Here is an 18621-nt window from a genome sequence, read left to right on the forward strand (position 1 = left end):
CCATAATCTGGGTCTCATACACCCGCCCTTCTGGTTTCAACAAACATTACACTCAGAAAGACTCCTCCAGGGTTCTCCAGAGCCCACATTTAACCTGATAACTTAATCCTGAATCTGAGGACTGTCCCTCAGGTCTTTTCTCATTGGACAACACAGACACACACACATTCACTCACACACACCTACGGACACTTTTGAGTCACCAATCCACCTACCAACGTGTGTTTTTGGACTGTGGGAGGAAACCGGAGCACCCGGAGGAAACCCACGCAGACACGGGGAGAACACACCAACTCCTCACAGACAGTCACCCGGAGGAAACCCACGCAGACACGGGGAGAACACACCAACTCCTCACAGACAGTCATCCGGAGGAAACCCACGCAGACACGGGGAGAACACACCACACTCTTCACAGACAGTCAGCCGGAGGAAACCCACGCAGACACAGGGAGAACACACCACACTCCTCACAGACACTCACCCGGAGGAAACCCACGCAGACACGGGGAGAACACACCACACTCCTCACAGACAGTCACCCGGAGGAAACCCACGCAGACACAGGGAGAACACACCACACTCCACACAAACAGTCACCCGGAGCGGAAATCTTACCCACAACCTCTAGGCCCCTGGAGCTATGTGACTGTGACACCACCTGCTGCGCCACCGTGCCGCCTAGTGTCAAAGTTGGGTATACTAAAAATGCACTTACCAGTGAATTTTTGAGGACGATAACAATGGACACTGTTATCCCACAATCCAATGGGAAGCAAAAATGGAGGAGCTAGTCACATCTGGAAACTTTTGTCTTTGTCACATATGGTGCACTTTTCCCTACATAGTGCACGTCACAGATTATAAAACTAATACTGCAAGGCAAAGTTATTTATAGTGTACCTTTCATACACAGTGGCCATTGAATGTGCTTTAAATGAGAGATGTGAAGCTTATATTTGAATATAAATGTTTGTATTATCTGACATACACTGGTACATAAAGTATTTTATGACATACACTGTGCACTACGCGGTGTGGAGGGAGATATTTGAGTTTCAGACTTTGAACAAAATGGTGGACAGAATTGTAGCTGCAGCATACACTAGTCCATCAGGTCATGTTGGTAATAAAGAGTGTAGTGTTTCTGCACTAGCCGCGGATACTGTTAACATTAGTACATAGTGTGTACTGTATAGTATCAGTGTGTAGTACTCAGCTGCCACACAGCCAATGACTCAAGTCAGGTACCCTCGCTGGATGGTTAGCTCTGGATCAAAGGAACTGCACCAGGGGCTTCATTTCCAGGGAGAAAGCCCAGAGGTTCTGGAGCACGGACAGATGTTCTGTTCTCAGAATAGGAGCAGAAACATCTGGACTGATGTGGGGAAAACGAATAAACACAGATAAATCGTTCCTTCACTCTCTCTTTCTGGCTTGCTTCTAGTTGTCTTTTACTAGTTTTTTTATTCTATTCCCTCTATCTCTGTCCCTTTCGCTCTTTATCACTATTTCACTCTGTCTTTGACACACTTATTAATCTCTCTCCCTCACTCCTGGCTTTTTTCTCTCTCATTTACACTCTTTCTTTTTCTCTCTTGTGTTATGACTTTTTTCTTACTGTTTTCTCCTACTTTTGTTGCCTTTGTTTTTCTTACATCTCTCTCTCTCTTTTGTTTAAGATTTTCTTACTGCTTTCTTGCTCTATTGTTTCCTTTCTAATTTTTAACATCTTTGTTTCTCTCTCTCTCTCTCTCTCTCTCTCTCTCTCTCTCTCTCTCTCCATACCTTTGTCTGTGCTCTGACGTCATCTGTGATTTCTGGATCCTAACTAAAGCTAAACCTGACACACACATCTCTGAGTGTTCTATATTTGGAGCAGTGTGTGTGTGTGTGTGTGTCCGTGCATGTGTGTGTGTCTGTGTGTGTGTGTGTGAATGTGGTTTGAATGGAGATGATTCTCCTCTGTTGTCTGTCATTTCCAAAGAGCGCGCGCACACACACTCACACACACACACAGCAGCCGAGTAGAACTATACAAGCCTACAACATTAAGGCCAAAGGTTTGCGGACACCTCCCCTCAAAAGAATGGCGTTAATGTCCCTCATCACTGAAGAAACACCTTTAATGGCTTTATACTCTGCATTTGAACATTGCTGTAAGGATCTGATGATTAGCTCTGGATTGCAATCTCCACTCCAACTCATCCCAAAGGTGTTGGAAAGAGCTCCTTCACTCCAGAGAACACATTTATACTGTTCCACAAGCCAGTACTGAGGTGTGTGTGTGTGTGTCTGTGTGTGTGAGGGAGGGGGTTATACCCCTCTAGCTGATGCTCAGATTAAAAATACTGCCCAATGTGTCTCAGGTCATTTACTCTCATGGCATGTGTTTCATTGTTGCATGCTCTTGCCTTACGGCGACAACTGAACACAGACACTTTTAGACATTATTACCAAAGTGTGTGTGTGTGTCTGTGTAAAAAAAAGAAGCGCAGAAAGCAACAGGAAGGTGTGTGATCAGATAAAGTGGAAGAAATTTGCTTAATACTTGTGACTACTTACTGAAAGCAGCAGGTTTCTTCTAGAGCCTTCTTTCTATTTCAGTCTTTGGGAGGAAGTGTGATTGGTGGCTAGATTTAATCATAAAAACGTGTGTGTGTGTGTGTGTGTGTGTCAGTCACACTGTGAGCCTGAACCTGTTTAAACACTCACAATGTGGGGACCACATCCCAGTTTTAAGATTAGGATTAGAGTAAGGTCAGAGTTATCTTCAGGGTAATTTTATAGACATCTCTTTGGTTAGAAAGTATAGGAGCATTCTCTCAGTTGGAGCACTTACAGGCTGTAGTCCATCGGTTGCTCTGCATACTTCATTTCCAGCTGCTCTTCAGCGCTCAGGACCCCACAGAGCAGGTGTGATGTGGTGGTGAATCATTCTCAGCGCTGCAGTGACACTGACGTGGTGGTGGTGTGTTAGTGTGTGTTGTGCTGGTGCGAGTGGATCAGACACAGCAGTGCTGCTGGAGTTTTTAAAACCCCCTCAGAGTCTGGACTGAGAACAGTCCCCCGACCAAAAACATCCAGCCGACAGCGTCCGGTGTCACTGATGAAGGACTTTATATGAGGTAGATGTGTCTAACAAAGTGGACAGTGAGTGAACACATGGTTGAAAAACTTCAGCAGCAACTGCTGTGTCTGATCCACTTGAACAACATTGTGTATCTCATCAGCCACCGATCCAAGGAGCGTTTGAACCTCTTCAAAAGACCGTGGCGTAAGTCAGATAAAAACAAACGTGATCTCTGCTGATCACTCTGTTGGTGCTGGTCGTCTGTGTTGCGTGGCGTAGAGTGACGACTCTCTCTGGACAATCAGCGCTCTGCAAGGTTTACACGCCACCATTTAGCCCCACATGTTCTACTGCTGGGGCGGCATGGTGGCACAGCAGGTAGTGTTGCAGTGGGTTCGATTCCCCGCTCCAGGTGACTGTCTGTGAGGAGTTGGTGTGTTCTCCCCGTGTCCGTCTGGGTTTCCTCTGGGTGCTCCGGTTTCCTCCCACAGTCCAAAAACACACGTTGGTAGGTGAATTGGCGACTCAAAAGTGTCCGTAGGTGTGAGTGTGTGAGTGAATGTGTGTGTGTCTGTGTTGCCCTGTGAAGGACTGGCGTCCCCTCCAGGGTGTATTCCTGCCTTGCGCCCAATGATTCCAGGTAGGCTCTGGACCCACCGCGACCCTGAATTGGATAAGCGGTAGGTTAGTTCTACTGCTCCACAGTCCACGTTAAGCTAACATGGACCATATTAGTGTATTATAATAGTACTGGATATGCACCATGCTGAGGCACACATGGGTCAGGAATCTTGTAGTAAACTCCCCAAAGGAAATTACTGAAATTACCCCCACTGTATGATTGAATGAGGGAGGGAGAAGAGCGGAGGCTGGTGGGCTCAGCTTAAAAAGAGTGTGACTCACAGTCTCATCAGCCCCTTTCAGCCTGCCAGCCAAACACTCCCTTACAGGCCTAGCAGGCTCTCTGCTGATGAATCATCATGGCGTGATAAACAGAGCTGTGTGCTTTCAGGGCAGTGAGTGGTCAGAAGCTTTCAGAGGCCACCTCAATGTCCCGGACCACCAGAACAAAACGACCAGACCATTAGAAATATGAATTATCGGTGAACGTCTTGCAGACTGAGGTGGTGTGTTGTGTGAATAATGATGAGGAATGATGGAGGAGCAGTGGACTGTGCTTGGGTGACTTTGTATTACACATAGCGTTGGTTCCCTCTAGTGGCCAAACTTAGAGATGCATGTCAGGAAAAAATGCAACATACTTTCAACCGTTGTGGGACACCTGCTCATGTAACATTTCTTGTATTATTTGCAATATTTCTGCTAGTTTGTAACTGTTACATCTAAGACTTCTGGAATGGCTTTAGATTGGATTGCATTCTGCCACATAAACATTAGTGAAGTCTGTTACTGATGCTTAATTAATGATTAATTCAGTTTTGTAATGACAACATTGGTTGATGTGTAATGTGGTCCAGTAAGGTGCAGGAAGCAATTTAATTTCTAATGTAATTACAAAATTGGCATTCAGGATGCACCCCTTGTGGTCTTATGTTTGAACTACAATAACACACAAGCACACTGATGAAATTGTCTAGTGTACCTTTAAAATGACTTTTTGTTGATTAAAACACACACACCCTAGCGATCATTTTCACATCAGGGGTGAAAAAGTAACACATAAACAAAAAAAATGGAGTCTAAGGACCCTTAAAAAACCGTTAGTGATGTGTGAACCGAGAGAGTTAAAGAAGGGAAAATGGTGGATTAAAATGGCTAAGCCGTGAAATAAAAACCTGTTTCTGTGAGGGAAGAAAACGAGAAACAATAAGAGAGAAGATGAGTACTAAAATATATACTCCTGAGATCGTATTTTCATCCAAAAATGGAGAGGACAAACGCACACGCTATTCGTAACCAAAGAGTCACGTGACCCGTGTTTGTCACAAGCTCGCTGGGGAAAAAGTTCAGCGTCTGTTTGAAAAGCATCCAAAACAGTGGGAGAGAAAGAGAGAAAACGAGGAAAAGGAGTGATAAAAGGGGAGGAACTCGTCGAGGGACTGTGGTGGTTGGAGACTCCAGTTCCTGAAGCGTCTCTTCAGTCTGTATAACAGGACTTTTCTGCTGTTTTTCGGTCGTTTTGTGTCGTTGTTTCAGAAATAGCGGTGGATTCCCAGCTCCCTCTCTGGATTCACTGGGATTCACTCATTCGGGGACGGAAAGAAGTGAGATTTCCTTGTTTTCTCTTATTTTCTCACATTTTCTGTTCATATTATTCTTGTTTTTGTCGTGTAAGGCGAAAATACCACGCTAACCATTCATTCAGCAGCGCTTTGTGTGAATAAAAAGGGTGAAAATTGTTTCAAAAATAAAAATACGCGTTGTTTTCCTCATTAGTGAACGAGACTCCTTCGAATTCTCCGTTCCACCTTAAATGGCTCAGTGGTGCAGCGGTGAAGAGCACTCCAGCTTCTGAAGCTTTACACAACTACATTTCAGCAGAGGCTCTTAACAAGGCGCTTGCTTTTGTGTGTGAGGATGTGTGTGGGAAAGGTATATGTAACGTTGTTGGGACCAAAATCTGCTAACACCCTCACATTGCGGTCCCCACAACGTACATGTTTACACTTAAGATGAGGACGTGTGTTAGAGTAAGGGTGATGGTGAAGGTTGTTGGTGTTTAAAGCCAAGGTTAGGGATAGTGCACCAAATAAATGGCAATCTTTGTAACACATCCACAGTGCATGAAAAAAGCATTGTGGGGACATCTTGTCGTTTTTTTGGTCCAGGTCCCCACAATGTACATCATTCAATTTGAATGTGAAGTTTAGGGTTGAGATAGAAGTGCGTATGGATACAGTCAGTGTCAGTTTTACACAATGAATGTATGTCTGTAATGGCCCTACAATGCATAAAAACAAACGTGTGTGTGTGTTAGTTGGCAGTGTGTCAGGCTGCTGACACAAACACACATATACACACACTGTAGGTTGTTTATTTTTGTAATAGTTGATTATCAGTTACTTAGACCACATCTGACTGAGTTTTAAGGTGTGTGTGTGTGTCTTTCATTGGAAGTCAGTCTAAGTGTCTCCACCACATCATTTCAACACAATCTGAAGTTGTTAGTTTGTTTGTTGTTTGTTTTTGCTAGTTTTCAGGAACTTGGGGCACCAGGGGATTTTTGTGTTTTCCAGAAGGACCCTCATACCCTTCACCTTGGGCTTAAGTTGTCGTGTTGAGGGAGAAATGTCGCTTTGTGGAACAGGCCCTAGATCACCACAGCGTGTGTGTGTGAGTGGTTGAGTGGCTCTGTGGGTATATTTCAGTGTCTACACCACATAATTTCTCCATATTTGTTTGTTTGTTTGTTTGTGTGTAAATGAGCTCTCAGTCCCTCATCTCTTCTTCTAACTGACAGGTGTGACTTGGGCTTAATATAGTTGTCTAAGCCAAGGTGTATCCTGACTCTGCCACACACTTCCATGGTAAAACATTCACCAGACTCTCCGTGCTGACTGTGGGCTGGATGATACGGCCAAAATTTATATCACAATGTATTTCTTAATTTTGGTTGATACGATATAATTCCGATATCGGAACAGTCCCCTAAAAAAACTTCCAAGAACAAACAAGAAACATGACATCACCATTAGACATCAACCTGTTAGCTTTGTCAATGTGAAAATACTAAAGCTTAACCCATTAATGACCGCCAGTCAGTGACAGATGATTTAAATGATGTATGTTGAAATATCGAAAATGTGTTTAAAAATCATATAATTGTTATTGAAACATTTTATATTGTGATATATGTTGATATTGAATTATTGTCCAGCCCTAATTTCTTCTAGGGGTGTCGACCAGGATCAGAATCAGACAGTTTTTGCTTTAAAAACATTACTGTCAGTCGTCCGGATTACTGAGATGATCTCAGCCTACAGACAGATGCACTTCTTAAGGTTTTGTGTGTGTGTGTGTGTGTGTGTGTGTGTGTGTGTGAACGAACAGAGTGGACTGCTAAAGAGAATTTCTTTACACAAACCACAATTAAACATAAGAAGCGTGCACAAATAATTTAAATAAAATACTCAAATTCAATGTTTAATTAATGACTTCATAAGACTCTTGTTAGCTACATTCACCTTCCTAAGTGTCCCCATGGCATCAGTGTCACCCTGAAGCAGGTGGACTGTCTCGCTCTGTCCCTGTGCTGCAGTAAAACACTCTCAGTGGCAAAATAAAAGCGCGATTGTTTGGCGATAGAGGAACTGGGTAGATTTGGGCCGTGTTAAGCGTCATACGCCTGCCCCCCGGCCCCTGGTTTCTTGGCTCGCTGTGCTGCGGTGAACAGAGTCCTGATTCTAGGCTATGGTTTAGCGGCACTTGTCCGGTCACAGTGTTTGGCCAGTGTGTTTTTTTTCTTCTTCTTCGCAGTTATGGTTTGTAGATATGGCCTGATTTTTGGTAGGGGGTGTTTGATTAAGATTGACAGGGAAGGCCCTGGAGAAGTTGAGTGTGTGTGTGTGTGTGTGTGTGTGTGGAAGAGAGATGTGGGCGTCAGACCACATTTCTGCGGCTTCAGATTAGAGTAGGCGGCTAATAGCTACTGTGCTGTAAGAAACCTTCCTGAGAATTTGTGCTGGTTTCTTTAACAGCCTCAGTTTTTCATTAGGGTTTCATTGCTTTCTTAGAGGTGGGGTAACAGCAGTGGTCTCAAGCTTCAGTCGAGTTTCTAAGGCACGCTTCATTCACTTTCCTAGAACAACAGTATATTTCCACTGTGTTTGAAAGAGATTATAGACAGTCAGTGATGAGTGAGCAGTCTCTACACGCGTATGTTTATTAATATATTTATAAATAAATATAAAGAACTCAGTGTTTGATTTGCGCAGTTTGGAGCTGAAATCTGGTGAGACGAGGAAGTCAATGAAAACAAGAGTGTGAACCAAAGGAGCTAATTTAGGTCTCAGAGGAAATGTGTCTTTTTAAACACGCCACAGACCTGATGGAGATCTCTCTCTCTCTCTCTCACACGCGCTCGCTCTTACTCACTCTCTCTCTCACACACACACACTCATTGTTTCTTAAAGGTTGTTGCACTTCCTGTCTGATCTTTCATTTAGTAAAAGATGAACCCCGGACCTGTGCCACTCTGGAAAGGTAAGTTAGTTTGAGTCCTGTTTCATTTATTTTTCTGGGGGTCCAGATGTTGTTGGGGTACAGTAGTAATGACCAGCGCTTATTGGAGTTTTACAGAAACCTCTACTGTCTTAGAGTGTAGTGTTTATGTTGTAAAACTGGAGGCTTGTACAGTCACTTTCTAAATGGGGTGTTCTGGGTTGAACTGGACATAACTGGTAAAACAATGATTTTCAGTCTTGATGCTGAAATTCTGGCTCTTGCACACAGTCAAAAAGGCGGCTTGCGTATTTTCTAGTAGTGGAAAGGAATGGTTCTTCTTTTGCGTTAAGTGTTGGGTGTTAGTGGGACCTTATGAAATCAATTTAGTTTTTTCTCAAATTCTGTTTAATAGGATTTTTTTTTTAAACACTTTTTGAATTTTTAGATTTTAATGTTTTTTTCCCTTTAAGAACATGGCTACAGTTTAATGGTCCTAAGACCATGGCCTTGCCTCTGACCGTAAGACACAGACACCGTAAGTCACATGAATGTAAACAAATGTAGGCAATGTACCAGCCTTGGCTCATGCTAAAGGGGCTAACGGCGCATTGCATTGACCACACAGTGGAGGATTATGGGTGTTTGTGTAATTCTCTGTAATGCAGGAATCACAGGACCCTAGAGCAGTAATAAGTGGCTGAGAGTACGGTAAAATTATAGTGCAAATTTATATTACCTTATAGATGTAGCATTAGTTCTTCAGCATAATGTGGGATATTTTGTGACTAGAGATGGACATCACTATTTGATTAATTGATTATTTGAGGAAATTAGATTTTTCTCTGAATTAATTTTGTAAAAATGAAATGTGGGGGTGATATAACATTTTAGTGTAATATTTCACAGGTTACATCCCATTTATTTTAATGGGTTTCACCGTGGCAAACAAATGTGCACTCCAGACTTATTTGTGTCCTTGACCATGTGTGTAGTTAGTGTAATTTGCCAATTAGTACGGGCTGAACATATATATATATATATATATATATATATATATATATATTATAAGTATATCTATTGCTAAAGTATGTGTTAGTTTCACTAATGTAATTGTTTTTGAGGTATGGATTTTTTTTGACGGGCGGCACGGTGGCGCAGCAGGTAGTGTCGCAGTCACACAGCTCCAGGGGCCTGGAGGTTGTGGGTTCGATTCCCGCTCCGGGTGACTGTCTGTGAGAAGTTAGTGTGTTCTCCCCGTGTCCGCGTGGGTTTCCTCCGGGTGCTCCGGTTTCCTCCCACAGTCCAAAAACACACGTTGCAGGTGGATTGGCGACTCAAAAGTGTCCGTAGGTGTGAATGTGTGTGTGTGTTGCCCTGTGAAGGACTGGTGCCCCCTCCAGGGTGTATTCCCGCCTTGCGCCCAATGATTCCAGGTAGGCTCTGGACCCCCCGCGACCCTAAATTGGATAAGCGGTTACAGATAATGGATGGATGGATGGATTTTTTTGACATATTGCTTATTTAAAGAGACATATTCCCCCACTACTCCACAGTGGAGCACAGTTCTGGGTCAGAATGAAAAGTGTGTTCTGCTTTCGTCAAAATACCACAAGGATCAAGCCCCACAGCAGCCTTTACCCCCTGTCTAAGCAGCGTTGTTCAGAATGTCTGCTTTTAGCGCCTGTTCCTTTAAATAATAATGAGCTGTTCACCCTGACCCCGAGCGCACAGCAGTGAGGAGCGAGGAGCAGAAGCTCTGGTTTCTAGTCGTTTTCACTCAGTTCTCTTTCTTCTCCGTTTTTACTCAGTGCTCTCATTTCTCTATGCTTGTGTCTGTTTTGCTGTGTTTTACCTCATCTTTTTATTCTCACACAAACATGAGTCCAGTGCTGTCATTGGAGAGACTCAGATAAGGGGGCGGAGCAATTCTAAGGTCTGAGCACTCTGTATAAAATGCATCACAAAGTCAGAATTGCATGTGTTCTTACTTGGCCAGCCCACAGAAAACAGACCAGGTGGTCTTGTTTCACAGTGTGTAGGTTGGTGGACTCCAGAGCCCCAAATTAATGTGCACATATACATAATATGTCCCCTCAATGATTGGAAATGTCAGTATCACACCCACAGGTTGCACAATTATAGAGACTGTAGGTGGTTTAAGTAAGCATGAGTGACGTTACAAAAGAGATAACGTTTGTACAATCTTCCTTAAATCTTGGGCCTGCTTTGTTTATAACCTCACAGTTGTCACAATAATGTCTTTCAGTGGTGTTGTAACGGCCAGGTTCCTCCTGAAACCAAGAAGTAAAGAAGGGCCAGCTTCTACAGCAGGAAAACATTTTTAACCATCATTATTAATAAGATTATTTAAGGTGGCGTGAATCATTAATAGAGGGTTCATCTGCTGTTGTCGCTTTTTCCAAATCTCACGACTGTTTTCTTAAACAGTTTTAGGCTTATTTTGCACTTCTGGCAGATATGTTGAGTTCACAGCAATTATGTATGTGTGAAAGTCAGTATGTGTGCTTGCATTTTTAAGTCTTTAAGTGTTAGAAAGAATAAAGGCTGTTAACCACATGAAGACTGAGCCCTTAGCTGACTGACACGTGAGCTGTGTTTTTTTGTGCTTGGTCAAACATTTGTAGACATTTGCTCATTCATTTCCTCTTAAATTGAGGTGATTAATAGAGAGTTTGTCGTTTATATTTGTGCAGTAGCACTCTCACTGGGAACCCTTTATACCTGATGTTACTGAGGCTTTGGACAGTGTTGAGCCATGTAAACTATTGCAAGGTACTCCAGCTTTTCCCAAAGACAAGGAATGAGGCTTCATCCCTTCAGAAAGCACAGATTCAGTTGTCCATAGATCAGTGCTGGGGGGCTTTGAACATGATGCCGATTGGTCTGTGCAACGCTCCGACTACATTTCATACTCACTGGGCATCAGATTGGAGTCTAAGAATGAACACTGCTTAGATCAAGAAGACTAGATATTCACTTTCTTTAGCTGGAGTTTTGCAGTCTGAGCCTCATGTGCAGGACTGTGCCAGTTAGTTGTGGTTGTGATGACACCACACTAGGGTGCTTGGCGGCTTCTGATTGGCTGAACCCTTCTAGATTCGGTGGAGGACAGCTTTCAGTGATTAAGACTTGTTAAAGCGATGCTGTTGATAAGAGGTTGCAGCTCTTGGTTTGAAAATTGCACTCTTAAACTTTAATTTTCAGCCCTACTGCACTGTCAACCATGGCGTAGGCTCTTGTCTTTACAAATTGACCAAATTTTCCCATCTGTCATCAGTATGTGATGCCAGAATAAGTCCATAACTTTTTAGCTCTTTGGTTGACATCAAGGAGTATTCCTCCACCAAGTCATTCCTCCAAGTTAAGGCTTGCTCCATGACCTCATGTTAATATTTTAGGTGGCTGTAAATATTCTCAAAGTGGTATCAGAGTTCATAAAGTAGATTAAGTATTTAAAGTAGTTGAATAATATTATCATAGTCGCAGTGATGGTTTTAGATAAAATAAACATATTACTAATGTTATTAAACGTTTAGTCATTTAAGGAGTCATTTTAATTTTTTTAAACAGCTACTGATGTTTTTAAATTTCAGCATAAATCAATGGTTGAGATAAGGATTGCCAGATATTGGAAAAACTGATATTGCTATATATATTTTTTGTTTATATTAATAGTAAACATGTAATTGCAGATATCTACATTGTGACCCTGACTAGTAAAATATACACATCTCTATCTCATTAATGATTTAATTTTAATTAGAAGCAATACACCTTCAAAATAAATCCATATTTATATTTATAACAATTTGCACTAGTAAAAGTGAATTTGAAGATATCTGTAATTACATTTTTTCAAGTAAATTTGCAGAAGAAATTGTGATTTTTTTTAAATGATCATAGTAGTTTTATCAAAGTGCCCAATTATGTTTCTGGAAATATTATGAATTTTCATCTAATCATTGATTAATGTACACTGGACCCATATCACTGACTGCTCTGTACTGAAAACATACCGTATTCTCTTCTCTGGACTTGATCAATACCTTTGATTTATCTGAACTTCACCCACTTGGTGGGCCTTGACTTATCAGGACTTTACCATTAGAATGGACCTTTCTTTACTGGTTCCATGTTATTTACTTATATAGACAGGAGCCATAACTTGGTTCTCCGTTAACTCAACTGGAATGTACCTATAAGACTTTGTCCCTTTCCTTTGAGGTGTCTCTCTGTAGTGAAATCCAACTCTTATGGATATAAACACTATACTATACCTCATACTATATTAGCTTATGATTATCTGGATTATCTCTACACTGTTGACTTCCCACTCCAAAGAAGCCCACTCCTTTGACATATCAGGACTTGAATCATGTTACTGACTTTCCTCGACTGGATCCATGGTGTTTAATGATCTGGTCTGGACCCCACATGGACTTATCTGGATTGTACCCACTCGGTTGACCTTTCTGGACTAGACCCCACTTGATTGACTTTTCAGGACTTGACCCTTACTGTTGATCTGAATCGGATCCCTGCCTTTGACTCTGACTCAAACCCACTTCGTTGACTCATCTGGGCAGTGACTATAAGAATTAGGCAAATGTCTGAGGAATCTGGACTGCTCTCATTCTACTCAGCTTATGCACCTGTACCAAACCTCTGCCAATGCCTTAGTTTGCCTGTGGCAATAAAAATGGCAGGAAGCCAAAACAAATGCTTTCATTAGAAATTCTTGAACTTGTTACAGGAACTTGGCTTTGTCTATTCCCAGCAGGGCCAGGGACTTTTGACAGTAGTGAATACAAATCAGGTGATGACATCAGAAGTGATGTTCATGCAAATTTTGTTTATCCTGGTGATCCCTAAAGCAGCTTCATCCAGCATCCACTGTAAGCAGTGTTACACTAGGCCTTATCAGCTGTGATGAAAATGACGACTGTAAGGAATGAGAGGAACACAGCGTTGTTTTTCTTTAAAATAGTGGTATCAATTTGTTTCCTTTTTTTAGCACCGCTGCTTTACCGTAAATCCTGTTTAACCTGCTTTTTCTCTTCCTCTCACACTCTCAGTCCGTAAACACGTTAAACCAATGGAATGCAAAAAACAAGTAATAGAAATTGATTGTGCCGTTGTATATTCTGTTTAATTTGTTATACTTTGTTACTAGAATTTTTCTAATAATAAAACAAAGCCTCCAATATTTAAGGGGGCTGTTTGTATTATCATAATGTCTTTCATTAAAATGGACATATTCTCCACAATGGAATACATTTCTGGGTCTTAACTAAACATCTGGGACCTGCTTTGGTTAAAAAACCACAAACCCCACAGCATCGTTCTGACCCTGGTCTGAACAGCCCTGTTCACAACGGCCCTGTTCCCTGTTCGTTTTTTCCCCCATAGTATTTCCCCATTTAAAAACAGAACTTAATACTCTAGAGTTGTGTTCAAAATGGTTCCCTCTTCACTATTCCTTGCATTACTCACTATATAGTGCACAAATACAGTTTAGGAGAGTAGTGAATGATTTTAGAAACCACCATTTAGAATGCCTCTTTTACATGGGTTGTGCATTACTTATTGAAATGAATTGTGGGGTTTGAACACACTGACAACTGTGCACTGTTTCCTGATGCACACTTTATTTATAGAGCACTTTTCTTGCACAATGGCAGTTCAAAGTACTTTTCATCAGTGGTTCTCAAACTGTGAGACATGAAGCAGCAAGAGGCAGTACGCCAAATGACCTAGGCACAGGCTAGAGACAGACAGATATTATAAAAAGGGCAAAGCAAAAACGAGAAAAACAAGAGACCGAGCCTGAGAAATACTCTGAAGCCCAGAGTGACTAAATCCAGAGGCAAAAAGAGAGGAAAAACGAAGTGGGAAAGACAAAATAGATGTGGCCATTCTTCGCATCATTACAGCCCTAAAACAAAGTTTAACACAGCTCCGTGCCTCCTTCACCTACTGCTACAAGCGCAGAGAGCTGCTTTGACCTGCCCCCAGCGCTGCGCTGTTTTCACCTGTAGCCCGTTAAAGCACATGACTGATATTAAATTGACCTCTTCTCATTTTTTATTTATTTAAAAAAATATATATACATTTTATATGTTTTCATAAATGTATTGTTGTGTTTAAAACATTCAGTTTAGGCCTATAGTTATTTGTATTCTTTCTTTAATTCTGGGTTAAGCAAATTTCGAGTAAATAAAAAGCAACAGAAACATGCAAAAATTCAAGCCAGATTTTGCATTATGCCTCCAACCAGGGGCCACACGTTTCTCTGGTAAAAATCATAGGTGGTACTTGGTCTAAAATGTTTGAGAACCACTACTTTACATCAAATAATTAAAATTAATTCATTCATTGTTTGTAACCATTATATACAGTTCAGGGTTGCTAAGACTTAATAATCTAAGACTTATTTAATTAAATAGTACAAGAAAATGAAAGAAATTATAGAATATTATTATTATAGAAATAAATTAGAGATCAGAAATATAGGGCATGGTTTCAGACGCAGCGTAATTGCACAAGTTACTCTGCTTTATATATGAGTTATACTAGGGCTGGGCAATTCATCGAAATCGACATTCAGGACTTCTAATTGACATAATCATGTCTATAGTGATTATATCTATTATTTTTAACTTTTCTTTTTACTATTCTGTTATGTCCCCATTGTGTGTTCATGTACTGTCCCTTTAAAACCACGCTACCAAGCTGTAGTCACATGATTCTGCCACATGAAAGCAACCTAAACGCAGAAGCCGACCAAGTGATTTGAGCAGCTCGTACTAAAGAAAAACACAGCATGGTTTGGACGTGCTATGTTTTGACTATAATTAATACGACACTATACAAAGAGTCAAATTTAAACAGTGAGAAAACAGTTTCAGCCAAAGCACAATCACACACCAAATATAAACAGTGCCCAAAAATACATATTTAATACATATTTACAGCACAAACCTCGCTACTGAACTATGAGCGTCAACAATACAAAAACTAAATAATCGTTCATCATCGTAATTGTGGTAAAATGTACAATTAATTGTCATATTTGCGTTCATATCACCCAGCACTAAGTTATACACCAAACCAGAAGTTCACCAATCACAAGGAAGAACATTGTGGACCATAAATAAACAGAAAAGCACCTAAAGCAAAATGTGTCTAAGTCTCCAGCAGCTCAGTCTTTCTGAATGATGTATTGTTAACTTTTTTTAATGATATGACAATAATCAGAAGTATTTTCTTGACGGAGGGAGTGGGTTCAGGGTGTGGACTTGTTGGACAAGCCTGAGGTTGATGTTTTAATGGCACAGTAAGATACTAATCATACTATTTCTATGGTTTATGTCTTTGACGTAGGGTACTCTTTTATTCCGGCTGTTTACTTTGGTACTGCTCATCAGATCCTGCAGTAGTTAATGTTGTTTAGTAGATTGTGTAAGGTAGCTGAGGTGTGTGTGGGTAGTTAAGGTAGCTTAGTAGATTGTGTAAGGCAGCTGAGGTGTGTGTGGGTAGTTAGGGTAGCTTAGTAGATTGCCTGAGAGGACTGTGTGTGTGTGTCAGTCTGTGTATAAAGGTCCAAGTAAGTTTCAAACAAATTGATGTGGTTTCAGGTTACAATTCTTGTTGTGTGTATAGAGTGAGAACCTATGTGTGTGTGAGTGTGTGCTGGGTGTATATGAACTATTTCTCAGGTTTTCTTGTTCAGTGTGTGAGGATTTGAAACCACAGCCCATGAGGGATCTATGAACTCGGGGCTTATGCATACTGGGAATTTCACTTCTCAACAATGCGCGGTGATCACCACCACAAGAGAAATCTCAAACCTGTTGCTGAATACTCCATGGGATCTCATTATTTTACTTTTGTGGTGGATATAGAATGCTGGAATATGTTTGTCATATGTTAAATTGAGGCCTTGTCCACGCGTTTTTTACGGTGTAGCTTGGTCTGCGTGTTTTGGACTTTTGTCTAGACACAAATGGTGTTTCTGGGCACTGAAAACTAATTCAATGTTGAAGATAATCAGAATCTTTAATGCTGTTGTCTAGACACTTTTTGGTTTGTTCTGCCATCTCCTTTCTTCACACCAGTCCCTTGTGTGCAATAGCAGATGCAGATAAGTGTGTTGTTTTTAACATTGCTAACAGGACTTGACAAACATACAGTTACTCCCACACACTATTGAAGAGAGGTGTCAGAGTCTGCTACTAAGGTCTCTGCTACATCAAGCACTTCCACGACCCACAAACCAAAATCAACGCTGATGGCTTCAGACGAGACCCAGTCACACCTTTGGATGGTAATAAGGTTTAATGTGGTATTCGAAGAAGTTCTCTGTTTTTATATATAACCGTGCTATACAATGGTTTACTTCTAGCCGCCTGTTTATACGTAAGCAGAGTCTAACTGATTGTAACTAGTAAGAGGAAAAACACCCGACCAGTAGCGCCCCCACGTTTTGTTTGTCGCTCACAGTAGGTCAGGAATACCCAGAGCAGATATGTTCTGACAGTTGAGTGTGTTGCTTGCTAAAACAGAAAACGCAAAAAAAACCTAGTGAAGTTATACCACCTATGGATCAGTAACAGAGCGAGAGAGAGAGAGACTCATTTACAGACACCAAGGCTTTGTAAACACATTAGACCAGTTTCGAATGCAAACAGACTGGAGACCTAGCAAATGCTTAGATTTTATAATAATTATTATTATTTTTATATTACAGTCGTTAAATCCCACACCGCAAGCTACGTTAAAAATAACTGCTACAAGAACCTTTTGTATCACTTTTATTTTTAAGAGTGTACCATGGGTCAGTTTAACTGCTCACAGACTGCTCTGTGATCTACAGTTAATCCTCACTCTGCACTTTCTGTGAGCTATCACAGGATGATTAACCCTTTTTCCGTCTGTGCCCTGAGAGACGATTGAACCATACCCTTCTCTTTCCGCAAGCTACCAAGGAGTGATTAAACCATGTTCTTCCCTCTTTTTATTAGTGTCAGTGAAACAAATGACCCATACCGGCTGGTACATCAGTAATGCCTTATTTTTTACATCAAAAATGAGTGACTTTGATTTGGTAATTGCTTGTGGGGTGATCGCAGCTTTCAGAGCAGTATCCCTTGTGTGAGGTGAGTTCATGTTTTCTAGTAGCACCCTTCCAGGTCTACTTCTCGTTTGTGTCAGGGTTGAGCCCCGTGTTTGTGTTAGCGATGCTGGTTAAAGCAGCAGTAATCATTAATCTGTATGCAGCTGCAGGCTCAACAGCACATGATTAGGCTCTGGTCTGTGAGTTTGTGCTTCACCCTGAACTGTGGGCGGCATCCTGTGTCCACTGATGAAGGACTAGAGGACGGCCGACACACACTGTGCAGCAACAGATGAGCTACTGTCTCTGACTTTACATCTACAAGGTGAACCAACGAGGGAGGAGTGTCTCACAGAGTGGACACAGGGTTTAAAAACTCCAGCAGCTGCTGCTGTGTGTGATCCATAATGATCCACACCCATATCGTATATTCTCTGTGGTGTCCAGTAGGGACCTGTAGAGCAGCAGATGGAGTACGGGCTGTTATTGTAGAAATACAAAGTGCATCTATTGTATCATATCACTAGTTCCTGTTTCTAATCCTTGCAGGTCAGACTGGTTTGGGAGTAGCATTAAAATTCGCCTTCAAAGTCCTGCAGCTTTATTTACACTCAAACTCTGCACCTTCCTCTGTCAACAGTGAACAGAAAGGTCAGGAGGAAAGTCAGGAAACCAGAGTCAGGCTCTGAAAAATGACCTTGGATAAGAAATGTGAGAATAATAAAACAATTATTGTTATATTAAAATAAATGCCACATCAACTTGATCCAGTAGAACTGCTTTTGATATTAATGACCTTACACAAGTCGGTTCCTCCCACATCTCTGCTTTGTGCGCTGATAGGAAATGAGGCATGAAACTCAGCATTTGTGTGTGTGTGTGTCTGTGAGTGAGAGAGAGAGATAGGAAATATTTTCCTATGTCAGCAGCTATATCCTCTACTCCTTAATAACTTTTCTGTGTTTGCTAAAAAAAAATGCAGATGCTCTTTTTATTTTAAACTATTTTTAACTTGCAGTTTCAAAAGCAAGGTGATGCTTCACTGAGCTGAAACAGGGAGAGAAGAGCCTCTGTCATTGCTACTCTGGTCTCAGCAGGGCAGAAACTGCACTATAACTTTTGTAGGCGGGTAGTTAACCACCCCCTCTGGACAATGCTGTAAAACTGAACTACACTGCAAATGTAGGGGGAGCCAAAAAAGCTGTCCCTTTAGGAACCACTGATAACATCCAGTAGCTTCTGTGCACCCGTATCAGCCTTAAATACATAAACATATATTGAATATAGA

At 41.4% G+C, this 18621-nt stretch overlaps 1 protein-coding gene across 3 annotated transcripts in view; it reads left to right on the forward strand.

Moving 5' to 3' along the window:
* Positions 1-5068: 5068 nt before the first annotated feature.
* Positions 5069-18621, forward strand: part of LOC136692794 (arf-GAP with Rho-GAP domain, ANK repeat and PH domain-containing protein 1) — a 93815-nt gene continuing 80262 nt past the window's right edge. For 2 of the 3 annotated variants that reach the window (XM_066666474.1, XM_066666491.1), the window contains exon 1: positions 5069-5298. The gene's annotated coding sequence lies outside the window, so the exon portion shown is untranslated. Of the gene's footprint in view, positions 5299-8199; positions 8237-18621 lie in introns of those variants that run through there. The other variant, XM_066666482.1, reaches the window with a different exon arrangement.

The sequence above is a fragment of the Hoplias malabaricus genome, chromosome 1, assembly GCF_029633855.1.
Source record: "Hoplias malabaricus isolate fHopMal1 chromosome 1, fHopMal1.hap1, whole genome shotgun sequence".
Classification (NCBI taxonomy): domain Eukaryota; kingdom Metazoa; phylum Chordata; class Actinopteri; order Characiformes; family Erythrinidae; genus Hoplias; species Hoplias malabaricus.